The sequence below is a fragment of the Macaca fascicularis genome, chromosome 9, assembly GCF_037993035.2.
Source record: "Macaca fascicularis isolate 582-1 chromosome 9, T2T-MFA8v1.1".
Lineage (NCBI taxonomy): Eukaryota > Metazoa > Chordata > Mammalia > Primates > Cercopithecidae > Macaca > Macaca fascicularis.
This window is the reverse complement of record NC_088383.1, coordinates 40,296,550-40,324,249: the sequence shown is the minus strand read 5'-3', so window position 1 is coordinate 40,324,249 and position 27,700 is coordinate 40,296,550.

The following is a 27,700-nucleotide window of genomic DNA, read 5'->3' as shown; positions in this document are numbered from 1 at the left end:
GTATCTGAGAACAGATATTTCGGATCCCTTTGAAGACTATAGGGCCAAAGGAAGTATCATCCGATAACAAAGAGTAAGAAGCTTTCTGAGAAACTTCTTTGTCTTCTGTGAAATAATCTCACAGAGTTACAGCTTTCCCCTCAAGAAACCTTTCGCTAAGACAGTTCTTGTGGAATTGGCAAAGTGATATTTGGAAGCCCATAGAGGGCTATGGTGAAAATGGAAATATCCTCAGATGAAATCTGGAGAGAAACTTTCTGAGAAACTGCTTTGTGTTCTGTTAATTCATCTCACAGAGTTACAAGTGTATTTCGTGGATCTGTTTGCTAGCCTTATTTCTGTGGAACCTGAGAACAGATATTTCGGATCCCTTTGAAGACTATACGGCCAAGGGAAATATCCTCCGATAGCAAAGAGAAAGAAGCTTTCTGAGAAACTTCTTTGTGTTCTGTGAAATCATCTCACAGAGTTACAGCTTTCCCCTCAAGAAGCCTTTCGCTAAGACAGTTCTTGTGGAATTGGCAAAGTGATATTTGGAAGCCCATAGAGGGCTATGGTGAAAAAGGAAATATCCTCAGATGAAATCTGAAAAGAAGCTTTCTGAGAAACTGCTTAGTGTTCTGTTAATTCACCTCACAGAGTTACATGTGTACTTCGTGGATCTCTTTGCTAGCCTTATTTCTATGAAATCTGAGAACAGATATTTCGGATCCCTTTGAAGACTATAGGGCCAAGGAAATATCCTCCGATAACAAGGAGAAAGAAGCTTTCTGAGAAACTTCTTTGTGTTCTGTGAAATCATCTCACAGGGTTACAGCTTTCCCCTCAAGAAGCCTTTCACTAAGACAGTTCTTGTGGAATTGGCACAGTGATATTTGGAAGCCCATAGAGGGCTATGGTGAAAAATTAAATTTCCTCAGATGAAATCTGGAAAGAAGCTTTCTGAGAAACTGCTTAGTGTTCTGTTAATTCATCTCACAGAGTTACAAGTGTATTTCGTGGATCTCTTTGCTAGCCTTATTTCTGTGGAATCTGAGAACAGATATTTCGGATCCCTTTGAAGACTATAGGGACTAAGGAAATATCCTCAGATAACAAAGAGAAAAAAGCTTCCTGAGAAACTTCTTTGTGTTCTGTGAAATCATCTCACAGAGTTACAGCTTTCCCCTAAAGAAGCCTTTTGCTAACACAGTTCTTGTGGAATTGGCAAAGTGATATTGGGAAGCCCATAGAGCGCTATGGTGAAAAAGGAAATCTCCTCAGATGAAATATGGAAAGAAGCTTTCTTAGAAACTGCTTAGTGTTCTCTTAGTTCATCACACAGAATTACATCTCTATTTCGTGGATGTCTTTGCTAGCCTTATTTCTGTGAAATCTGAGAACAGACATTTCGGATCCTTTTGAAGACTATAGGGCCAAAGGAAATAATCTGCGATAACAAAGAGAAAGAATCTTTCTGAGAAACTTCTTTGTGTTCTGTGAAATCATCTCAAAGAGTTACAGCTTGCCCCTGAAAAAGCCTTTCGCTAACACAGTTCTTGTGGAATTGTCAAAGTGATATTGGGAAGCCAATAGACGGCTATGGTGAAAAAGGAAATATCCTCAGATGAAATCTGGAAAGAAGCTTTCTTAGAAACTGCTTAGTGTTCTGTTAGTTCATCACACAGAATTACATCTGTATTTCGTGGATCTCTTTGCTAGCCTTATTTCTGTGGAATCTGAGAACAGATATTTCGGATCCCTTTGAAGACTTCAGGGCCAAAGGAAATATCCTCCGATAACAAAGAGAAAGATGCTTTCTGAGAAACTTCTTTGTGTTCTGTGAAATCACCTCACAGAGTTACAGCTTAACCCTCAAGAAGACTTTCGCTAAGACAGTTCTTGTGGAATTGGCAAAGTGATATTTGAAAGCCCTTATAAGGCTATGGTGAAAAAGGAAATATCCTCAGATGAAAACTGGAAAGAAGCTTTCTGAGAATCTGCTTAGTGTTCTGTTAATTCATTTCACAGAGTTACATGTGTATTTCGTGGATCTCTTTGCTAGCCTTATTTCTGTGGAATCTGAGAACAGATATTTCGGATCCCTATGAAGACTATACGGCCAAAGGAAATATCCTCCGATAACAAAGAGAAAGAAGCCTTCTGAGAAACTTCTTTGAGTTCTGTGAAATCATCTCCCAGGTTACAGCTTACCCCTCAAGATGCCTTTGGCTAAGACAGTTCTTGTGGAATAGGCAAACTGATATTTGGAAGCCCTTAGAGGTCTATGGTGAAAAAGGTAATATCCTCAGATGAAATCTGGAAAGAAGCTTTCAGAGAAACTGCTTAGTGTTCTGTTAATTCATCTCACAGAGTTACATGTGTATTTCGTGGATCTCTTTGCTAGCCTTATTTCTGTGGTATCTGAGAACAGATATTTCGGATCCCTTTGAAGACTATAGGGCCAAAGGAAATATCCTCCGAAAACAAAGAGAAAGAAGCTTTCTGAGAAACTTCTTTGTGTTCTGTGAAATCATCTCACAGAGTTACAGCTTTCCCCTCAAGAAGCCTTTCGCTAAGACAGTTCCTGTGGAATTGGCAAAGTGAAATTTGGAAGTCCATAGAGGGCTATGGTGAAAAAGGAAATATCCTCAGATGAAATCTGGAAAGAAGCTTTCTGAGAAACTGCTTAGTGTTCTCTTAATTCATCTCACAGAATTACATGTGTATTTCGTGGATCTCTTTGCTAGCCTTATTTCTGTGGAATGTGAGAACAGATATTTCGGATCCCTTTGAAGACTATAGGGCCAAAGGACATATCCTCCCATAACAAAGAGAAAGAAGCTTTCTGAGAAACTTCTTTGTGTTCTGTGAAATCTTCTCACAGAGTTACAGCTTTCCCCTCAAGAATCCTTTGGCTAAGACAGTTCCTGTGGAATTGGTAAAGTGATATTTGGAAGCCCATAGAAGGCTATGTTGAAAAAGGAAATATCCTCCGATGAAAACTGGAAAGAAGCCTTCTGAGAAACTGCTTAGTGTTCTTTTAATTCATCTCACAGAGTTACATGTGTATTTCGTGGATCTCTTTGCTAGCCTTATTTCTGTGGAATCTGTGAACAGATATTTCGGATGCCCTAGAAGACTATTGGGCCAAAGGACATATCCTCCCATAACAAAGAGAAAGAAGCTTTCTAAGAAACTTCTTTGTGTTCTGTGAAATGATCTCACAGAATTACAGCTTTCCCATCAAAAATCCATTCGCTAAGACAGTTCTTGTGGAATTGGCAAAGTGATATTTGGAAGCCCATAGAGGGCTACGGTGAAAAAGGAAATATCCTCAGATTAAAACTGGAAAGAAGCGTTCTGAGGAACTGCTTAGTGTTCTGTTAATTCATCTCACAGAGTTACATGTGTATTTCGTGGATCTCTTTGCTAGCCTTATTTCTGTGGAATCTGAGAACAGATATTTCGGATCCCTTTGAAGACTATAGGGCCAAAGGAAATATCCTCCGATAACAAAGAGAAAGAAGCTTTCTGAGAAACTTCTTTGTGTTCTTTGAAATCATCTCACAGAGATACAGCTTTCCCCTTAAGCAGCCTTTCGCTAAGACAGTTCTTGTGGAATTGGAAGGTGATATTTGGAAGACCATGGAGGGCTATGCTGAAAACGGAAATATTCTCAGATGAAATCTGGAAAGAAGCTTTCTGAGAAACTGCTTAGTGTTCTTTTAATTCATCTAACAGAGTTACATGTGTATTTCGTGGATCTCTTTACTAGCCTTATTTCTGTGGAATCTGTGAACAGATATTTCGGATGCCATTGAAGACTATTTGGCCAAAGGACATATCCTCCCATAACAAAGAGAAAGAAGCTTTCTAAGAAACTTCTTTGTGTTCTGTGAAATGATCTCACAGAATTACAGCTTTCCCATCAAAAAGCCATTCGCTAAGACAGTTCTTGTGGAATTGGCAAAGTGATATTTGGAAGCCCATAGAGGGCTACGGTGAAAAAGGAAATATCCTCAGATTAAAACTGGAAGGAAGCGTTCTGAGGAACTGCTTAGTGTTCTGTTAATTCATCTCACAGAGTTACACGTGTATTTCGTGGATCTCTTTGCTAGCCTTATTTCTGTGAAATCTGAGAACAGATATTTCGGATCCCTTTGAAGACTATAGGGCCAAAGGAAATGTCCTCCGATAACAAAGAGAAAGAAGCTTTCTGAGAAACTTCTTTGAGTTCTGTGAAATCATCTCCCAGGTTACAGCTTTCCCCTCAAGAAGCCTTTGGCTAAGACAGTTCTTGTGGAATAGGCAAACTGATATTTGGAAGCCCTTAGAGGGCTATGGTGAAAAAGGAAATATCCTCAGATGAAATCTGGAAAGAAGCTTTCAGAGAAACTGCTTAGTGTTCTGTTAATTCATCTCACAGAGTTACATGTGTATTTCGTGGATCTCTTTGCTAGCCTTATTTCTGTGGTATCTGAGAACAGATATTTCGGATCCCTTTGAAGACTATAGGGCCAAAGGAAGTATCATCCGATAACAAAGAGTAAGAAGCTTTCTGAGAAACTTCTTTGTCTTCTGTGAAATAATCTCACAGAGTTACAGCTTTCCCCTCAAGAAACCTTTCGCTAAGACAGTTCTTGTGGAATTGGCAAAGTGATATTTGGAAGCCCATAGAGGGCTATGGTGAAAATGGAAATATCCTCAGATGAAATCTGGAGAGAAACTTTCTGAGAAACTGCTTTGTGTTCTGTTAATTCATCTCACAGAGTTACAAGTGTATTTCGTGGATCTGTTTGCTAGCCTTATTTCTGTGGAACCTGAGAACAGATATTTCGGATCCCTTTGAAGACTATACGGCCAAGGGAAATATCCTCCGATAGCAAAGAGAAAGAAGCTTTCTGAGAAACTTCTTTGTGTTCTGTGAAATCATCTCACAGAGTTACAGCTTTCCCCTCAAGAAGCCTTTCGCTAAGACAGTTCTTGTGGAATTGGCAAAGTGATATTTGGAAGCCCATAGAGGGCTATGGTGAAAAAGGAAATATCCTCAGATGAAATCTGAAAAGAAGCTTTCTGAGAAACTGCTTAGTGTTCTGTTAATTCACCTCACAGAGTTACATGTGTACTTCGTGGATCTCTTTGCTAGCCTTATTTCTATGAAATCTGAGAACAGATATTTCGGATCCCTTTGAAGACTATAGGGCCAAGGAAATATCCTCCGATAACAAGGAGAAAGAAGCTTTCTGAGAAACTTCTTTGTGTTCTGTGAAATCATCTCACAGGGTTACAGCTTTCCCCTCAAGAAGCCTTTCACTAAGACAGTTCTTGTGGAATTGGCACAGTGATATTTGGAAGCCCATAGAGGGCTATGGTGAAAAATTAAATTTCCTCAGATGAAATCTGGAAAGAAGCTTTCTGAGAAACTGCTTAGTGTTCTGTTAATTCATCTCACAGAGTTACAAGTGTATTTCGTGGATCTCTTTGCTAGCCTTATTTCTGTGGAATCTGAGAACAGATATTTCGGATCCCTTTGAAGACTATAGGGACTAAGGAAATATCCTCAGATAACAAAGAGAAAAAAGCTTCCTGAGAAACTTCTTTGTGTTCTGTGAAATCATCTCACAGAGTTACAGCTTTCCCCTAAAGAAGCCTTTTGCTAACACAGTTCTTGTGGAATTGGCAAAGTGATATTGGGAAGCCCATAGAGCGCTATGGTGAAAAAGGAAATCTCCTCAGATGAAATATGGAAAGAAGCTTTCTTAGAAACTGCTTAGTGTTCTCTTAGTTCATCACACAGAATTACATCTCTATTTCGTGGATGTCTTTGCTAGCCTTATTTCTGTGAAATCTGAGAACAGACATTTCGGATCCTTTTGAAGACTATAGGGCCAAAGGAAATAATCTGCGATAACAAAGAGAAAGAATCTTTCTGAGAAACTTCTTTGTGTTCTGTGAAATCATCTCAAAGAGTTACAGCTTGCCCCTGAAAAAGCCTTTCACTAACACAGTTCTTGTGGAATTGTCAAAGTGATATTGGGAAGCCAATAGACGGCTATGGTGAAAAAGGAAATATCCTCAGATGAAATCTGGAAAGAAGCTTTCTTAGAAACTGCTTAGTGTTCTGTTAGTTCATCACACAGAATTACATCTGTATTTCGTGGATCTCTTTGCTAGCCTTATTTCTGTGGAATCTGAGAACAGATATTTCGGATCCCTTTGAAGACTTCAGGGCCAAAGGAAATATCCTCCGATAACAAAGAGAAAGATGCTTTCTGAGAAACTTCTTTGTGTTCTGTGAAATCACCTCACAGAGTTACAGCTTAACCCTCAAGAAGACTTTCGCTAAGACAGTTCTTGTGGAATTGGCAAAGTGATATTTGAAAGCCCTTATAAGGCTATGGTGAAAAAGGAAATATCGTCAGATGAAAACTGGAAAGAAGCTTTCTGAGAATCTGCTTAGTGTTCTGTTAATTCATTTCACAGAGTTACATGTGTATTTCGTGGATCTCTTTGCTAGCCTTATTTCTGTGGAATCTGAGAACAGATATTTCGGATCCCTATGAAGACTATACGGCCAAAGGAAATATCCTCCGATAACAAAGAGAAAGAAGCCTTCTGAGAAACTTCTTTGAGTTCTGTGAAATCATCTCCCAGGTTACAGCTTACCCCTCAAGATGCCTTTGGCTAAGACAGTTCTTGTGGAATAGGCAAACTGATATTTGGAAGCCGTTAGAGGTCTATGGTGAAAAAGGTAATATCCTCAGATGAAATCTGGAAAGAAGCTTTCAGAGAAACTGCTTAGTGTTCTGTTAATTCATCTCACAGAGTTACATGTGTATTTCGTGGATCTCTTTGCTAGCCTTATTTCTGTGGTATCTGAGAACAGATATTTCGGATCCCTTTGAAGACTATAGGGCCAAAGGAAATATCCTCCGAAAACAAAGAGAAAGAAGCTTTCTGAGAAACTTCTTTGTGTTCTGTGAAATCATCTCACAGAGTTACAGCTTTCCCCTCAAGAAGCCTTTCGCTAAGACAGTTCCTGTGGAATTGGCAAAGTGAAATTTGGAAGTCCATAGAGGGCTATGGTGAAAAAGGAAATATCCTCAGATGAAATCTGGAAAGAAGCTTTCTGAGAAACTGCTTAGTGTTCTCTTAATTCATCTCACAGAATTACATGTGTATTTCGTGGATCTCTTTGCTAGCCTTATTTCTGTGGAATGTGAGAACAGATAATTCGGATCCCTTTGAAGACTATAGGGCCAAAGGACATATCCTCCCATAACAAAGAGAAAGAAGCTTTCTGAGAAACTTCTTTGTGTTCTGTGAAATCTTCTCACAGAGTTACAGCTTTCCCCTCAAGAATCCTTTGGCTAAGACAGTTCCTGTGGAATTGGTAAAGTGATATTTGGAAGCCCATAGAAGGCTATGTTGAAAAAGGAAATATCCTCCGATGAAAACTGGAAAGAAGCCTTCTGAGAAACTGCTTAGTGTTCTTTTAATTCATCTCACAGAGTTACATGTGTATTTCGTGGATCTCTTTGCTAGCCTTATTTCTGTGGAATCTGTGAACAGATATTTCGGATGCCCTAGAAGACTATTGGGCCAAAGGACATATCCTCCCATAACAAAGAGAAAGAAGCTTTCTAAGAAACTTCTTTGTGTTCTGTGAAATGATCTCACAGAATTACAGCTTTCCCATCAAAAATCCATTCGCTAAGACAGTTCTTGTGGAATTGGCAAAGTGATATTTGGAAGCCCATAGAGGGCTACGGTGAAAAAGGAAATATCCTCAGATTAAAACTGGAAAGAAGCGTTCTGAGGAACTGCTTAGTGTTCTGTTAATTCATCTCACAGAGTTACATGTGTATTTCGTGGATCTCTTTGCTAGCCTTATTTCTGTGGAATCTGAGAACAGATATTTCGGATCCCTTTGAAGACTATAGGGCCAAAGGAAATATCCTCCGATAACAAAGAGAAAGAAGCTTTCTGAGAAACTTCTTTGTGTTCTTTGAAATCATCTCACAGAGATACAGCTTTCCCCTTAAGCAGCCTTTCGCTAAGACAGTTCTTGTGGAATTGGAAGGTGATATTTGGAAGACCATGGAGGGCTATGCTGAAAACGGAAATATTCTCAGATGAAATCTGGAAAGAAGCTTTCTGAGAAACTGCTTAGTGTTCTTTTAATTCATCTAACAGAGTTACATGTGTATTTCGTGGATCTCTTTACTAGCCTTATTTCTGTGGAATCTGTGAACAGATATTTCGGATGCCATTGAAGACTATTTGGCCAAAGGACATATCCTCCCATAACAAAGAGAAAGAAGCTTTCTAAGAAACTTCTTTGTGTTCTGTGAAATGATCTCACAGAATTACAGCTTTCCCATCAAAAAGCCATTCGCTAAGACAGTTCTTGTGGAATTGGCAAAGTGATATTTGGAAGCCCATAGAGGGCTACGGTGAAAAAGGAAATATCCTCAGATTAAAACTGGAAGGAAGCGTTCTGAGGAACTGCTTAGTGTTCTGTTAATTCATCTCACAGAGTTACACGTGTATTTCGTGGATCTCTTTGCTAGCCTTATTTCTGTGAAATCTGAGAACAGATATTTCGGATCCCTTTGAAGACTATAGGGCCAAAGGAAATGTCCTCCGATAACAAAGAGAAAGAAGCTTTCTGAGAAACTTCTTTGTGTTCTTTGAAATCATCTCACAGAGATACAGCTTTCCTCTTAAGCAGCCTTTCGCTAAGACAGTTCTTGTGGAATTGGAAGGTGATATTTGGAAGCCCATGGAGGGCTATGCTGAAAAAAGAAATATTCTCAGAAGAAATCTGGAAAGAAGCTTTCTGAGAATCTGCTTAGTGTTCTGTTAATTCATTTCACAGAGTTACATGTGTATTTCGTGGATCTCTTTGCTAGCCTTATTTCTGTGGAATCTGAGAACAGATATTTCGGATCCCTATGAAGACTATACGACCAAAGGAAATATCCTCCGATAACAAAGAGAAAGAAGCCTTCTGAGAAACTTCTTTGAGTTCTGTGAAATCATCTCCCAGGTTACAGCTTTCCCCTCAAGAAGTCTTTGGCTAAGACAGTTCTTGTGGAATAGGCAAACTGATATTTGGAAGCGCTTAGAGGGCTATGGTGAAAAAGGAAATATCCTCAGATGAAATCTGGAAAGAAGCTTTCAGAGAAACTGTTTAGTGTTCTGTTAATTCATCTCACAGAGTTACATGTGTATTTCGTGGATCTCTTTGCTAGCCTTATTTCTGTGGTATCTGAGAACAGATATTTCGGATCCCTTTGAAGACTATAGGGCCAAAGGAAATATCCTCCGAAAACAAAGAGAAAGAAGCTTTCTGAGAAACTTCTTTGTGTTCTGTGAAATCATCTCACAGAGTTACAGCTTTCCCCTCAAGAAGCCTTTCGCTAAGACAGTTCTTGTGGAATTGGCAAAGTGAAATTTGGAAGCCCATAGAGGGCTACGGTGAAAAAGGAAATATCCTCAGATGAAATCTGGAAAGAAGCTTTCTGAGAAACTGCTTAGTGTTCTCTTAATTCATCTCACAGAATTACATGTGTATTTCGTGGATCTCTTTGCTAGACTTATTTCTGTGGAATCTGAGAACAGATATTTCGGATCCCTTTGAAGACTATAGGGCCAAGGAAATATCCTCCGATAACAAAGAGAAAGAAGCTTTCTGAGAAACTTCTTTGTGTTCTGTGAAATCATCTCACGGAGTTACAGCTTTCCCCTCAAGAAGCCTTTCGCTAAGACAGTTCTTGTGGAATTGGCAGAGTAATATTTGGAAGCCCATAGAGGGCTATGGTTTAAAAGGAAATCTCCTCAGATGAAATCTGGAAAGAAGCTTTTTGAGAAACTGCTTAGTGTTCTGTTAATTCATCTCACAGAGTTACAAGTGTATTTCGTGGATCTCTTTCCTAGCCTTATTTCTGTGGAATCTGAGAACAGATATTTCAGATCCCTTTGAAGACTATAGGACCAAAGGAAATATCCTCCGATAACAAAGAGAAAGAAGCTTCCTGAGAAACTTCTTTGTGTTCTGTGAAATCATCTCAGAGAGTTACAGCTTTCCCCTAAAGAATCCTTTCGCTAACACAGTTCTTGTGGAATTGGCAAAGTGATATTTGGAAGCCCATAGAGGGCTATGGTGAAAAAGGAAATATAGTCAGATGAAATCTCGAAAGAATCTTTCTGAGAAACTGCTTAGTGTTCTGTTAATTCATCTCACAGAGTTACATGTGTATTTCGTGGATCTCTTGGCTAGCCTTATTTCTGTGGAATCTGAGAACAGATATTTCGGATCCCTTTGAAGACTATAGGGCCAAAGGAAATATCCTCCGATAACAAAGAGAATGAAGCTTTCTGAGAAACTTCTTTGTGATCTGTGAAATCATCTCACTGAGTTACAGCTTTCCCCTCAAGAAGACTTTCGCTAAGACAGTTCTTGTGGAATTGGCAAAGTGATGTTTGGAAGCCCATAGAGGGCTTCGGTTAAAAAGGAAATATCCTCTGCTGAAATCTGGAAAGAAACTTTCTGAGAAACTGCTTAGTGTTCTGTTTATTCATCTCACAGAGTTACATGTGTATTTCGTGGATCTCTTTGGTAACCTTATTTCTGTGGAATCTGAGAACAGATATTTCGGATCCGTTTGAAGACTATAGGGCCAAAGGAAATATCCTCCGAAAACAAAGAGAAGTAAGCTTTCTGAGAAACTTCTTTGTGTTCTGTGAAATCATCTCACACAGTTACAGCTTTCCCCTCAAGAAGCCTTTCGCTAAGATAGTTCTTGTGGAATTCGCAAAGTGATATTTCGAAGCCCATAGAGGGCTATGGTGAAAAAGGAAATATCCTCAGATGAAATCTGGAAAGAAGCTTTCTGAGAAACTGCTTAGTGTTCTGTTAATTCATCTCACAGAGTTACAAGTGTGTTTCGTGGATCTCTTTGCTAGGCTTATTTCTGTGGAATCTGAGAACAGATATTTCGGATCCCTTTGAAGACTATAGGGCCAAGGGAAATATCCTCCAATAGCAAAGAGAAAGAAGCTTTCTGAGAAACTTCTTTGTGTTCTGTGAAATCATCTCACAGAGTTACAGCTTTCCCCTCAAGAAGTCTTTCGCTAACACAGTTCTTGTGGAATTGTCAAAGTGATATTTGGAAGCCCATAAAGGGCTATGGTGAAAAAGGAAATATCCTCAGATGAAATCTGGAAAGAAGCTTTCTTAGAAACTGCTTATTGTTCTGTTAGTTCATCATACAGAATTACATCTGTATTTCGTGGATCTCTTTGCTAGCCTTATTTCTGTGGAATCTGAGAACAGATATTTCGGATCCCTATGAAGACTATACGACCAAAGGAAATATCCTCCGATAACAAAGAGAAAGAAGCCTTCTGAGAAACTTCTTTGAGTTCTGTGAAATCATCTCCCAGGTTACAGCTTTCCCCTCAAGAAGTCTTTGGCTAAGACAGTTCTTGTGGAATAGGCAAACTGATATTTGGAAGCGCTTAGAGGGCTATGGTGAAAAAGGAAATATCCTCAGATGAAATCTGGAAAGAAGCTTTCAGAGAAACTGTTTAGTGTTCTGTTAATTCATCTCACAGAGTTACATGTGTATTTCGTGGATCTCTTTGCTAGCCTTATTTCTGTGGTATCTGAGAACAGATATTTCGGATCCCTTTGAAGACTATAGGGCCAAAGGAAATATCCTCCGAAAACAAAGAGAAAGAAGCTTTCTGAGAAACTTCTTTGTGTTCTGTGAAATCATCTCACAGAGTTACAGCTTTCCCCTCAAGAAGCCTTTCGCTAAGACAGTTCTTGTGGAATTGGCAAAGTGAAATTTGGAAGCCCATAGAGGGCTACGGTGAAAAAGGAAATATCCTCAGATGAAATCTGGAAAGAAGCTTTCTGAGAAACTGCTTAGTGTTCTCTTAATTCATCTCACAGAATTACATGTGTATTTCGTGGATCTCTTTGCTAGACTTATTTCTGTGGAATCTGAGAACAGATATTTCGGATCCCTTTGAAGACTATAGGGCCAAGGAAATATCCTCCGATAACAAAGAGAAAGAAGCTTTCTGAGAAACTTCTTTGTGTTCTGTGAAATCATCTCACGGAGTTACAGCTTTCCCCTCAAGAAGCCTTTCGCTAAGACAGTTCTTGTGGAATTGGCAGAGTAATATTTGGAAGCCCATAGAGGGCTATGGTTTAAAAGGAAATCTCCTCAGATGAAATCTGGAAAGAAGCTTTTTGAGAAACTGCTTAGTGTTCTGTTAATTCATCTCACAGAGTTACAAGTGTATTTCGTGGATCTCTTTCCTAGCCTTATTTCTGTGGAATCTGAGAACAGATATTTCAGATCCCTTTGAAGACTATAGGACCAAAGGAAATATCCTCCGATAACAAAGAGAAAGAAGCTTCCTGAGAAACTTCTTTGTGTTCTGTGAAATCATCTCAGAGAGTTACAGCTTTCCCCTAAAGAATCCTTTCGCTAACACAGTTCTTGTGGAATTGGCAAAGTGATATTTGGAAGCCCATAGAGGGCTATGGTGAAAAAGGAAATATAGTCAGATGAAATCTCGAAAGAATCTTTCTGAGAAACTGCTTAGTGTTCTGTTAATTCATCTCACAGAGTTACATGTGTATTTCGTGGATCTCTTGGCTAGCCTTATTTCTGTGGAATCTGAGAACAGATATTTCGGATCCCTTTGAAGACTATAGGGCCAAAGGAAATATCCTCCGATAACAAAGAGAATGAAGCTTTCTGAGAAACTTCTTTGTGATCTGTGAAATCATCTCACTGAGTTACAGCTTTCCCCTCAAGAAGACTTTCGCTAAGACAGTTCTTGTGGAATTGGCAAAGTGATGTTTGGAAGCCCATAGAGGGCTTCGGTTAAAAAGGAAATATCCTCTGCTGAAATCTGGAAAGAAACTTTCTGAGAAACTGCTTAGTGTTCTGTTTATTCATCTCACAGAGTTACATGTGTATTTCGTGGATCTCTTTGGTAACCTTATTTCTGTGGAATCTGAGAACAGATATTTCGGATCCGTTTGAAGACTATAGGGCCAAAGGAAATATCCTCCGAAAACAAAGAGAAGTAAGCTTTCTGAGAAACTTCTTTGTGTTCTGTGAAATCATCTCACACAGTTACAGCTTTCCCCTCAAGAAGCCTTTCGCTAAGATAGTTCTTGTGGAATTCGCAAAGTGATATTTCGAAGCCCATAGAGGGCTATGGTGAAAAAGGAAATATCCTCAGATGAAATCTGGAAAGAAGCTTTCTGAGAAACTGCTTAGTGTTCTGTTAATTCATCTCACAGAGTTACAAGTGTGTTTCGTGGATCTCTTTGCTAGGCTTATTTCTGTGGAATCTGAGAACAGATATTTCGGATCCCTTTGAAGACTATAGGGCCAAGGGAAATATCCTCCAATAGCAAAGAGAAAGAAGCTTTCTGAGAAACTTCTTTGTGTTCTGTGAAATCATCTCACAGAGTTACAGCTTTCCCCTCAAGAAGTCTTTCGCTAACACAGTTCTTGTGGAATTGTCAAAGTGATATTTGGAAGCCCATAAAGGGCTATGGTGAAAAAGGAAATATCCTCAGATGAAATCTGGAAAGAAGCTTTCTTAGAAACTGCTTATTGTTCTGTTAGTTCATCATACAGAATTACATCTGTATTTCGTGGATCTCTTTGCTAGCCTTATTTCTGTGGAATCTGAGAACAGATATTTCGGATCCCTTTGAAGACTTCATGGCCAAAGGAAATATCCTCCGATAACAAAGAGAAAGAAGCTTTCTGAGAAACTTCGTTGTGTTCTTTGAAATCATCTCACAGAGATACAGCTTTCCCCTTAAGCAGCCTTTCGCTAAGACAGTTCTTGTGGAATTGGAAGGTGATATTTGGAAGCCCATGGAGGGCTATGCTGAAAAAGGAAATATTCTCAGATGAAATCTGGAAAGAAGCTTTCTGAGAAACTGCTTAGTGTTCTGTCAATTCATCTCACCGAGTTACATGTGTATTTCGTGGATCTCTTTGCTAGCCTTATTTCTGTGGAATCTGAGAACAAATATTTCGGATCCCTTTGAAGACTATAGGGACAAAGGAAATATCCTCCGATAACAAAGAGAAAGAAGCTTTCTGAGAAACTTCTTTGGGTTCTGTGAAATCTTCTCACAGAGATACAGCTTTCCCCTCAAGAAGCCTTTCGCTAAGACAGTTCTTGTGGAATTGGTAAAGTGATATTTGGAGGCCCATAGAAGGCTATGGTGAAAATGGAAATATCCTTCGATGAAATCTGGAAAGAAGCTTTCTGAGAATCTGCTTAGTGTTCTGTTAATTCATTTCACAGAGGTACATGTGTATTTCGTGGATCTCTTTGCTAGCCTTATTTCTGTGTAATCTGAGAACAGATATTTCGGATCCCTATGAAGACTATACGGCCAAAGGAAATATCCTCCGATAACAAAGAGAAAGAAGCTTTCTGAGAAACTTCTTTGAGTTCTGTGAAATCATCTCCCAGGTTACAGCTTTCCCCTCAAGAAGCCTTTGGCTAAGACAGTTCTTGTGGAATAGGCAAACTGATATTTGGAAGCCCTTAGAGGGCTATGGTGAAAAAGGAAATATCCTCAGATGAAATCTGGAAAGAAGCTTTCAGAGAAACTGCTTAGTGTTCTGTTAATTCATCTCACAGAGTTACATGTGTATTTCGTGGATCTCTTTGCTAGCCTTATTTCTGTGGTATCTGAGAACAGATATTTCGGATCCCTTTGAAGACTATAGGGCCAAAGGAAGTATCATCCGATAACAAAGAGTAAGAAGCTTTCTGAGAAACTTCTTTGTCTTCTGTGAAATAATCTCACAGAGTTACAGCTTTCCCCTCAAGAAACCTTTCGCTAAGACAGTTCTTGTGGAATTGGCAAAGTGATATTTGGAAGCCCATAGAGGGCTATGGTGAAAATGGAAATATCCTCAGATGAAATCTGGAGAGAAACTTTCTGAGAAACTGCTTTGTGTTCTGTTAATTCATCTCACAGAGTTACAAGTGTATTTCGTGGATCTGTTTGCTAGCCTTATTTCTGTGGAACCTGAGAACAGATATTTCGGATCCCTTTGAAGACTATACGGCCAAGGGAAATATCCTCCGATAGCAAAGAGAAAGAAGCTTTCTGAGAAACTTCTTTGTGTTCTGTGAAATCATCTCACAGAGTTACAGCTTTCCCCTCAAGAAGCCTTTCGCTAAGACAGTTCTTGTGGAATTGGCAAAGTGATATTTGGAAGCCCATAGAGGGCTATGGTGAAAAAGGAAATATCCTCAGATGAAATCTGAAAAGAAGCTTTCTGAGAAACTGCTTAGTGTTCTGTTAATTCACCTCACAGAGTTACATGTGTACTTCGTGGATCTCTTTGCTAGCCTTATTTCTATGAAATCTGAGAACAGATATTTCGGATCCCTTTGAAGACTATAGGGCCAAGGAAATATCCTCCGATAACAAGGAGAAAGAAGCTTTCTGAGAAACTTCTTTGTGTTCTGTGAAATCATCTCACAGGGTTACAGCTTTCCCCTCAAGAAGCCTTTCACTAAGACAGTTCTTGTGGAATTGGCACAGTGATATTTGGAAGCCCATAGAGGGCTATGGTGAAAAATTAAATTTCCTCAGATGAAATCTGGAAAGAAGCTTTCTGAGAAACTGCTTAGTGTTCTGTTAATTCATCTCACAGAGTTACAAGTGTATTTCGTGGATCTCTTTGCTAGCCTTATTTCTGTGGAATCTGAGAACAGATATTTCGGATCCCTTTGAAGACTATAGGGACTAAGGAAATATCCTCAGATAACAAAGAGAAAAAAGCTTCCTGAGAAACTTCTTTGTGTTCTGTGAAATCATCTCACAGAGTTACAGCTTTCCCCTAAAGAAGCCTTTTGCTAACACAGTTCTTGTGGAATTGGCAAAGTGATATTGGGAAGCCCATAGAGCGCTATGGTGAAAAAGGAAATCTCCTCAGATGAAATATGGAAAGAAGCTTTCTTAGAAACTGCTTAGTGTTCTCTTAGTTCATCACACAGAATTACATCTCTATTTCGTGGATGTCTTTGCTAGCCTTATTTCTGTGAAATCTGAGAACAGACATTTCGGATCCTTTTGAAGACTATAGGGCCAAAGGAAATAATCTGCGATAACAAAGAGAAAGAATCTTTCTGAGAAACTTCTTTGTGTTCTGTGAAATCATCTCAAAGAGTTACAGCTTGCCCCTGAAAAAGCCTTTCGCTAACACAGTTCTTGTGGAATTGTCAAAGTGATATTGGGAAGCCAATAGACGGCTATGGTGAAAAAGGAAATATCCTCAGATGAAATCTGGAAAGAAGCTTTCTTAGAAACTGCTTAGTGTTCTGTTAGTTCATCACACAGAATTACATCTGTATTTCGTGGATCTCTTTGCTAGCCTTATTTCTGTGGAATCTGAGAACAGATATTTCGGATCCCTTTGAAGACTTCAGGGCCAAAGGAAATATCCTCCGATAACAAAGAGAAAGATGCTTTCTGAGAAACTTCTTTGTGTTCTGTGAAATCACCTCACAGAGTTACAGCTTACCCCTCAAGAAGACTTTCGCTAAGACAGTTCTTGTGGAATTGGCAAAGTGATATTTGAAAGCCCTTATAAGGCTATGGTGAAAAAGGAAATATCGTCAGATGAAAACTGGAAAGAAGCTTTCTGAGAATCTGCTTAGTGTTCTGTTAATTCATTTCACAGAGTTACATGTGTATTTCGTGGATCTCTTTGCTAGCCTTATTTCTGTGGAATCTGAGAACAGATATTTCGGATCCCTATGAAGACTATACGGCCAAAGGAAATATCCTCCGATAACAAAGAGAAAGAAGCCTTCTGAGAAACTTCTTTGAGTTCTGTGAAATCATCTCCCAGGTTACAGCTTACCCCTCAAGATGCCTTTGGCTAAGACAGTTCTTGTGGAATAGGCAAACTGATATTTGGAAGCCCTTAGAGGTCTATGGTGAAAAAGGTAATATCCTCAGATGAAATCTGGAAAGAAGCTTTCAGAGAAACTGCTTAGTGTTCTGTTAATTCATCTCACAGAGTTACATGTGTATTTCGTGGATCTCTTTGCTAGCCTTATTTCTGTGGTATCTGAGAACAGATATTTCGGATCCCTTTGAAGACTATAGGGCCAAAGGAAATATCCTCCGAAAACAAAGAGAAAGAAGCTTTCTGAGAAACTTCTTTGTGTTCTGTGAAATCATCTCACAGAGTTACAGCTTTCCCCTCAAGAAGCCTTTCGCTAAGACAGTTCCTGTGGAATTGGCAAAGTGAAATTTGGAAGTCCATAGAGGGCTATGGTGAAAAAGGAAATATCCTCAGATGAAATCTGGAAAGAAGCTTTCTGAGAAACTGCTTAGTGTTCTCTTAATTCATCTCACAGAATTACATGTGTATTTCGTGGATCTCTTTGCTAGCCTTATTTCTGTGGAATGTGAGAACAGATATTTCGGATCCCTTTGAAGACTATAGGGCCAAAGGACATATCCTCCCATAACAAAGAGAAAGAAGCTTTCTGAGAAACTTCTTTGTGTTCTGTGAAATCTTCTCACAGAGTTACAGCTTTCCCCTCAAGAATCCTTTGGCTAAGACAGTTCCTGTGGAATTGGTAAAGTGATATTTGGAAGCCCATAGAAGGCTATGTTGAAAAAGGAAATATCCTCCGATGAAAACTGGAAAGAAGCCTTCTGAGAAACTGCTTAGTGTTCTTTTAATTCATCTCACAGAGTTACATGTGTATTTCGTGGATCTCTTTGCTAGCCTTATTTCTGTGGAATCTGTGAACAGATATTTCGGATGCCCTAGAAGACTATTGGGCCAAAGGACATATCCTCCCATAACAAAGAGAAAGAAGCTTTCTAAGAAACTTCTTTGTGTTCTGTGAAATGATCTCACAGAATTACAGCTTTCCCATCAAAAATCCATTCGCTAAGACAGTTCTTGTGGAATTGGCAAAGTGATATTTGGAAGCCCATAGAGGGCTACGGTGAAAAAGGAAATATCCTCAGATTAAAACTGGAAAGAAGCGTTCTGAGGAACTGCTTAGTGTTCTGTTAATTCATCTCACAGAGTTACATGTGTATTTCGTGGATCTCTTTGCTAGCCTTATTTCTGTGGAATCTGAGAACAGATATTTCGGATCCCTTTGAAGACTATAGGGCCAAAGGAAATATCCTCCGATAACAAAGAGAAAGAAGCTTTCTGAGAAACTTCTTTGTGTTCTTTGAAATCATCTCACAGAGATACAGCTTTCCCCTTAAGCAGCCTTTCGCTAAGACAGTTCTTGTGGAATTGGAAGGTGATATTTGGAAGACCATGGAGGGCTATGCTGAAAACGGAAATATTCTCAGATGAAATCTGGAAAGAAGCTTTCTGAGAAACTGCTTAGTGTTCTTTTAATTCATCTAACAGAGTTACATGTGTATTTCGTGGATCTCTTTACTAGCCTTATTTCTGTGGAATCTGTGAACAGATATTTCGGATCCCTTTGAAGACTATAGGGCCAAAGGACATATCCTCCCATAACAAAGAGAAAGAAGCTTTCTAAGAAACTTCTTTGTGTTCTGTGAAATGATCTCACAGAATTACAGCTTTCCCATCAAAAAGCCATTCGCTAAGACAGTTCTTGTGGAATTGGCAAAGTGATATTTGGAAGCCCATAGAGGGCTACGGTGAAAAAGGAAATATCCTCAGATTAAAACTGGAAGGAAGCGTTCTGAGGAACTGCTTAGTGTTCTGTTAATTCATCTCACAGAGTTACACGTGTATTTCGTGGATCTCTTTGCTAGCCTTATTTCTGTGAAATCTGAGAACAGATATTTCGGATCCCTTTGAAGACTATAGGGCCAAAGGAAATGTCCTCCGATAACAAAGAGAAAGAAGCTTTCTGAGAAACTTCTTTGTGTTCTTTGAAATCATCTCACAGAGATACAGCTTTCCTCTTAAGCAGCCTTTCGCTAAGACAGTTCTTGTGGAATTGGAAGGTGATATTTGGAAGCCCATGGAGGGCTATGCTGAAAAAAGAAATATTCTCAGAAGAAATCTGGAAAGAAGCTTTCTGAGAATCTGCTTAGTGTTCTGTTAATTCATCTCACAGAGTTACATGTGTATTTCGTGGATCTCTTTGCTAGCCTTATTTCTGTGGAATATTAGAACAGATATTTCGGATCCCTTTGAAGACTATAGAGCCTAAGGAAATATCCTCCGATAACAAAGAGAAAGAAGCTTCCTGAGAAACTTCTTTGTGTTCTGTGAAATCATCTCACAGAGTTACAGCTTTCCCCTCAAGAAGCCTTTCGCTAACACAGTTCTTGTGGAATTGGCAAAGTGATATTTGGAAGCCCATAGAGGGCTATGGTGAAAAAGGAAATATCCTCAGATGAAATCTGGAAAGAAGCTTTCTGAGAAACTGCTTGGTGTTCTGTCAATTCATCTCACCGAGTTACATGTGTATTTCGTGGATCTCTTTGCTATCCTTATTTCTGTGGAATGTGAGAACAGATATTTCGGATCCCTTTGAACACTATAGGGCCAAAGGACATATCCTCCCATAACAAAGAGAAAGAAGCTTTCTGAGAAACTTCTTTGTGTTCTGTGAAATCATCTCACAGAGTTACAGCTTTCCCCTCAAGAAGCCTTTGGCTAAGACAGTTCTTGTGGAACTGGTAAAGTGATATTTGGAACCCATTGAAGGCTATAGTGAAAAAGGAAATTTCCTCAGATGAAATCTGGAAAGAAGCTTTCTGAGAAACTGCTTAGTGTTCTGTTAATTCATCTCACAGAGTTACATGTGTATTTCGTGGATCTCTTTGCTAGCCTTATTTCTGTGGAATCTGAAAACAGATATTTCGGATCCCTTTGAAGACTATAGGGCCAAAGGAAATGTCCTCCGATAACAAAGAGAAAGAAGCTTTCTGAGAAACTTCTTTGTGTTCTTTGAAATCATCTCACAGAGATACAGCTTTCCTCTTAAGCAGCCTTTCGCTAAAACAGTTCTTGTGGAATTGGAAGGTGATATTTGGAAGCCCATGGAGGGCTATGCTGAAAAAAGAAATATTCTCAGATGAAATCTGGAAAGAAGCTTTCTGAGAAACTGCTTAGTGTTCTGTCAATTCATCTCACCGAGTTACATGTGTATTTCGTGGATCTCTTTGCTAGCCTTATTTCTGTGGAATCTGAGAACAGATATTTCGGATACCTTTGAAGACTAGAGGACCAAGGAAATATCCTCCGATAACAAAGAGAAAGAAGCTTTCTGAAAAACTTCTTTGTGTTCTGTGAAATCATCTCACAGAGTTACAGCTTTCCCCTCAAGAAGCCTTTCGCTAAGACAGTTCTTGTGGAATTGGCAAAGTGATATTTGGAAGCCCATAGAGGGCTATGTTGAAAAAGGAAATCTCCTTAGATGAAATCTGGAAAGAAGCTTTCTGAGAAACTGCTTAGTGTTCTGTTAATTCATCTCACAGAGTTACAAGTGTATTTCGTGGATCACTTTGCTAGCCTTATTTCTGTGGAATCTGAGAACAGATATTTCGGATCCCTTTGAAGACTATAGGGCCAAAGGAAATATCCTCCAATAACAAAGAGAAAGAAGCTTCATGAGAAACTTCTTTGTGTTCTGTGAAATCATCTCACAGAGTTACAGCTTTCCCTTCAAGAAGCCTTTCGCTAACACAGTTCTTGTGGAATTGGCAAAGTGATGTTTGGAAGCCCATAGAGGGCTTCGGTGAAAAAGGAAATATCCTCAGATGAAATCTGGAAAGAAACTTTCTGAGAAACTGCTTAGTGTTCTGTTAATTCATCTCACAGAGTTACATGTGTATTTCGTGGATCTCTTTGGTAACTTTATTTCTGTGGAATCTGAGAAGAGATATTTCGGATCCCTTTGAAGACTATAGGGCCAAAGGAAATATCCTCCGAAAACAAAGAGAAAGAAGCTTTCTGAGAAACTTCTTTGTGTTCTGTGAAATCATCTCACACAGTTACAGCTTTCCCCTCAAGAAGCCTTTCGCTAAGACAGTTCTTGTGGAATTGGCAAAGTGATATTTGGAAGCCCATAGAGGGCTATGGTGAAAAGGGAAATATCCCCAGATGAAATCTGGAAAGAAGCTTTCTGAGAAACTGCTTAGTGTTCTGTTAATTCTTCTCACAGAGTTACATGTGTATTTCGTGGATCTCTTTGCTAGCCTTATTTCTGTGGAATCTGAGAACAGATATTTCGGATCCCTTTGAAGACTATAGGGCCAAGGAAATATCCTCCGATAACAAAAAGAAAGAAGCTTTCTGAGAAACTTCTTTGTGTTCTGTGAAATCATCTCACAGAGTTACAGCTTTCCCCTTAAGAAGCCTTTCGCTAAGACAGTTCTTGTGGAATTCGCAAAGTGATATTTGGAAGCCCATAGAGGGCTATGGTGAAAAAGGAAATCTCCTCAGATGAAATCTGGAAACAAGCTTTCTGAGATACTGCTTAGTGTTCTGTTAATTCATGTCACAGAGTTACAAGTGTATTTCGTGGATCTCTTTGCTAGCCTTATTTCTGTGGAATCTGAGAACAGATATTTCGGATCCCTTTGAAGACTATAGGGCCAAAGGAAATATCTTCCGATAAGAAAGAGAAAGAAGCTTTCTGAGAAACTTCTTTGTGTTCTCTGAAATCATCTCACAGAGATACTGCTATCCCCTCAAGCAGCCTTTCGCTAAGACAGTTCTTGTGGAATTGGCAAAGTGATATTTGGAAGCCATTGGATGGCTATGGTGAAAAAGGAAATATCCTCAGATGAAATCTGGAAAGAAGCTTTCTGAGAAACTGCTTATTGTTCTGTTAATTCATCTCACAGAGTTACATGTGCATTTCGTGGATCTCTTTGCTAGCCTTATTTCTGTGGAATCTTAGAACAGATATTTCGGATCCCATTGAAGACTATAGAGCCTAAGGAAATATCCTCCGATAACAAAGAGAAAGAAGCTTCCTGAGAAACTTCTTTGTGTTCTGTGAAATCATCTCACAGAGTTACAGCTTGCCCCTCAAGAAGCCTTTCGCTAACACAGTTCTTGTGGAATTGGCAAAGTGATATTTGGAAGCCCATAGAGGGCTATGGTGAAAAAGGAAATATCCTCAGATGAAATCTGGAAAGAAGCTTTCTGAGAAACTGCTTGGTGTTCTGTCAATTCATCTCACTGAGTTACATGTGTATTTCGTGGATCTCTTTGCTAGCCTTATTTCTGTGGAATGTGAGAACAGATATTTCGGATCCCTTTGAAGACTATAGGGCCAAAGGACATATCCTCCCATAACAAAGAGAAAGAAGCTTTCTGAGAAACTTCTTTGTGTTCTGTGAAATCTTCTCACAGAGTTACAGCTTTCCCCTCAAGAATCGTTTGGCTAAGACAGTTCCTGTGGAATTGGTAAAGTTATATTTGGAAGCCCATAGAAGGCTATGTTGAAAAAGGAAATATCCTCCGATGAAAACTGGAAAGAAGCTTTCTGAGAAACTGCTTAGTGTTCTTTAAATTCATCTCACAGAGTTACATGTGTATTTCGTGGATCTCTTTGCTAGCCTTATTTCTGTGGAATCTGTGAACAGATATTTCGGATGCCATAGAAGACTATTGGGCCAAAGGACATATCCTCCCATAACAAAGAGAAAGAAGCTTTCTAAGAAACTTCTTTGTGTTCTGTGAAATGATCTCACAGAATTACAGCTTTCCCATCAAAAATCCATTCGCTAAGACAGTTCTTGTGGAATTGGCAAAGTGATATTTGGAAGCCCATAGAGGGCTACGGTGAAAAAGGAAATATCCTCAGATTAAAACTGGAAAGAAGCGTTCTGAGGAACTGCTTAGTGTTCTGTTAATTCATCTCACAGAGTTACATGTGTATTTCGTGGATCTCTTTGCTAGCCTTATTTCTGTGGAATCTGAGAACAGATATTTCGGATCCCTTTGAAGACTATAGGGCCAAAGGAAATATCCTCCGATAACAAAGAGAAAGAAGCTTTCTGAGAAACTTCTTTGTGTTCTTTGAAATCATCTCACAGAGATACAGCTTTCCCCTTAAGCAGCCTTTCGCTAAGACAGTTCTTGTGGAATTGGAAGGTGATATTTGGAAGACCATGGAGGGCTATGCTGAAAACGGAAATATTCTCAGATGAAATCTGGAAAGAAGCTTTCTGAGAAACTGCTTAGTGTTCTTTTAATTCATCTAACAGAGTTACATGTGTATTTCGTGGATCTCTTTACTAGCCTTATTTCTGTGGAATCTGTGAACAGATATTTCGGATGCCATTGAAGACTATTTGGCCAAAGGACATATCCTCCCATAACAAAGAGAAAGAAGCTTTCTAAGAAACTTCTTTGTGTTCTGTGAAATGATCTCACAGAATTACAGCTTTCCCATCAAAAAGCCATTCGCTAAGACAGTTCTTGTGGAATTGGCAAAGTGATATTTGGAAGCCCATAGAGGGCTACGGTGAAAAAGGAAATATCCTCAGATTAAAACTGGAAGGAAGCGTTCTGAGGAACTGCTTAGTGTTCTGTTAATTCATCTCACAGAGTTACACGTGTATTTCGTGGATCTCTTTGCTAGCCTTATTTCTGTGAAATCTGAGAACAGATATTTCGGATCCCTTTGAAGACTATAGGGCCAAAGGAAATGTCCTCCGATAACAAAGAGAAAGAAGCTTTCTGAGAAACTTCTTTGTGTTCTTTGAAATCATCTCACAGAGATACAGCTTTCCTCTTAAGCAGCCTTTCGCTAAGACAGTTCTTGTGGAATTGGAAGGTGATATTTGGAAGCCCATGGAGGGCTATGCTGAAAAAAGAAATATTCTCAGAAGAAATCTGGAAAGAAGCTTTCTGAGAATCTGCTTAGTGTTCTGTTAATTCATTTCACAGAGTTACATGTGTATTTCGTGGATCTCTTTGCTAGCCTTATTTCTGTGGAATCTGAGAACAGATATTTCGGATCCCTATGAAGACTATACGACCAAAGGAAATATCCTCCGATAACAAAGAGAAAGAAGCCTTCTGAGAAACTTCTTTGAGTTCTGTGAAATCATCTCCCAGGTTACAGCTTTCCCCTCAAGAAGTCTTTGGCTAAGACAGTTCTTGTGGAATAGGCAAACTGATATTTGGAAGCGCTTAGAGGGCTATGGTGAAAAAGGAAATATCCTCAGATGAAATCTGGAAAGAAGCTTTCAGAGAAACTGCTTAGTGTTCTGTTAATTCATCTCACAGAGTTACATGTGTATTTCGTGGATCTCTTTGCTAGCCTTATTTCTGTGGTATCTGAGAACAGATATTTCGGATCCCTTTGAAGACTATAGGGCCAAAGGAAATATCCTCCGAAAACAAAGAGAAAGAAGCTTTCTGAGAAACTTCTTTGTGTTCTGTGAAATCATCTCACAGAGTTACAGCTTTCCCCTCAAGAAGCCTTTCGCTAAGACAGTTCTTGTGGAATTGGCAAAGTGAAATTTGGAAGCCCATAGAGGGCTACGGTGAAAAAGGAAATATCCTCAGATGAAATCTGGAAAGAAGCTTTCTGAGAAACTGCTTAGTGTTCTCTTAATTCATCTCACAGAATTACATGTGTATTTCGTGGATCTCTTTGCTAGACTTATTTCTGTGGAATCTGAGAACAGATATTTCGGATCCCTTTGAAGACTATAGGGCCAAGGAAATATCCTCCGATAACAAAGAGAAAGAAGCTTTCTGAGAAACTTCTTTGTGTTCTGTGAAATCATCTCACGGAGTTACAGCTTTACCCTCAAGAAGCCTTTCGCTAAGACAGTTCTTGTGGTATTGGCAGAGTAATATTTGGAAGCCCATAGAGGGCTATGGTTTAAAAGGAAATCTCCTCAGATGAAATCTGGAAAGAAGCTTTTTGAGAAACTGCTTAGTGTTCTGTTAATTCATCTCACAGAGTTACAAGTGTATTTCGTGGATCTCTTTGCTAGCCTTATTTCTGTGGAATCTGAGAACAGATATTTCAGATCCCTTTGAAGACTATAGGACCAAAGGAAATATCCTCCGATAACAAAGAGAAAGAAGCTTCCTGAGAAACTTCTTTGTGTTCTGTGAAATCATCTCAGAGAGTTACAGCTTTCCCCTAAAGAATCCTTTCGCTAACACAGTTCTTGTGGAATTGGCAAAGTGATATTTGGAAGCCCATAGAGGGCTATGGTGAAAAAGGAAATATAGTCAGATGAAATCTCGAAAGAATCTTTCTGAGAAACTGCTTAGTGTTCTGTTAATTCATCTCACAGAGTTACATGTGTATTTCGTGGATCTCTTGGCTAGCCTTATTTCTGTGGAATCTGAGAACAGATATTTCGGATCCCTTTGAAGACTATAGGGCCAAAGGAAATATCCTCCGATAACAAAGAGAATGAAGCTTTCTGAGAAACTTCTTTGTGATCTGTGAAATCATCTCACTGAGTTACAGCTTTCCCCTCAAGAAGACTTTCGCTAAGACAGTTCTTGTGGAATTGGCAAAGTGATGTTTGGAAGCCCATAGAGGGCTTCGGTGAAAAAGGAAATATCCTCTGCTGAAATCTGGAAAGAAACTTTCTGAGAAACTGCTTAGTGTTCTGTTTATTCATCTCACAGAGTTACATGTGTATTTCGTGGATCTCTTTGGTAACCTTATTTCTGTGGAATCTGAGAACAGATATTTCGGATCCGTTTGAAGACTATAGGGCCAAAGGAAATATCCTCCGAAAACAAAGAGAAGTAAGCTTTCTGAGAAACTTCTTTGTGTTCTGTGAAATCACCTCACAGAGTTACAGCTTACCCCTCAAGAAGACTTTCGCTAAGACAGTTCTTGTGGAATTGGCAAAGTGATATTTGAAAGCCCTTATAAGGCTATGGTGAAAAAGGAAATATCCTCAGATGAAAACTGGAAAGAAGCTTTCTGAGAATCTGCTTAGTGTTCTGTTAATTCATTTCACAGAGTTACATGTGTATTTCGTGGATCTCTTTGCTAGCCTTATTTCTGTGGAATCTGAGAACAGATATTTCGGATCCCTATGAAGACTATACGGCCAAAGGAAATATCCTCCGATAACAAAGAGAAAGAAGCCTTCTGAGAAACTTCTTTGAGTTCTGTGAAATCATCTCCCAGGTTACAGCTTACCCCTCAAGATGCCTTTGGCTAAGACAGTTCTTGTGGAATAGGCAAACTGATATTTGGAAGCCCTTAGAGGTCTATGGTGAAAAAGGTAATATCCTCAGATGAAATCTGGAAAGAAGCTTTCAGAGAAACTGCTTAGTGTTCTGTTAATTCATCTCACAGAGTTACATGTGTATTTCGTGGATCTCTTTGCTAGCCTTATTTCTGTGGTATCTGAGAACAGATATTTCGGATCCCTTTGAAGACTATAGGGCCAAAGGAAATATCCTCCGAAAACAAAGAGAAAGAAGCTTTCTGAGAAACTTCTTTGTGTTCTGTGAAATCATCTCACAGAGTTACAGCTTTCCCCTCAAGAAGCCTTTCGCTAAGACAGTCCTTGTGGAATTGGCAAAGTGAAATTTGGAAGTCCATAGAGGGCTATGGTGAAAAAGGAAATATCCTCAGATGAAATCTGGAAAGAAGCTTTCTGAGAAACTGCTTAGTGTTCTCTTAATTCATCTCACAGAATTACATGTGTATTTCGTGGATCTCTTTGCTAGCCTTATTTCTGTGGAATCTGAGAACAGATATTTCGTATCCCTTTGAAGACTATAGGGCCAAGGAAATATCCTCCGATAACAAAGAGAAAGAAGCTTTCTGAGAAACTTCTTTGTGTTCTGTGAAATCATCCCACGGAATTACAGCTTTCCCCTCAAGAAGCCTTTCGCTAAGACAGTTCTTGTGGAATTGGCAGAGTAATATTTGGAAGCCCATAGAGGGCTATGGTTTAAAAGGAAATCTCCTCAGATGAAATCTGGAAAGAAGCTTTTTGAGAAACTACTTAGTGTTCTGTTAATTCATCTCACAGAGTTACAAGTGTATTTCGTGGATCTCTTTGCTAGCCTTATTTCTGTGGAATCTGAGAACAGATATTTCGGATCCCTTTGAAGACTATAGGACCAAAGGAAATATCCTCCGATAACAAAGAGAAAGAAGCTTCCTGAGAAACTTCTTTGTGTTCTGTGAAATCATCTCAGAGAGTTACGGCTTTCCCCTCAAGAATCCTTTCGCTAACACAGTTCTTGCGGAATTGGAAAAGTGATATTTGGAAGCCCATAGAGGGCTATGGTGAAAAAGGAAATATAGTCAGATGAAATCTCGAAAGAATCTTTCTGAGAAACTGCTTAGTGTTCTGTTAATTCATCTCACAGAGTTACATGTGTATTTCGTGGATCTCTTGGCTAGCCTTATTTCTGTGGAATCTGAGAACAGATATTTCGGATCCCTTTGAAGACTATAGGGCCAAAGGAAATATCCTCCGATAACAAAGAGAGAAGCTTTCTGAGAAACTTCTTTGTGTTCTGTGAAATCATCTCACAGAGTTACAGCTTTCCCCTCAAGTAGACTTTCGCTAAGACAGTTCTTGTGGAATTGGCAAAGTGATATTTGGAAGCCCGTAGACGGCTATGGTGAAAAAGGAAATATCCTCAGATGAAATCTGGAAAGAAGCTTTCTGAGAAACTGCTTAGTGTTCTGTTAATTCATC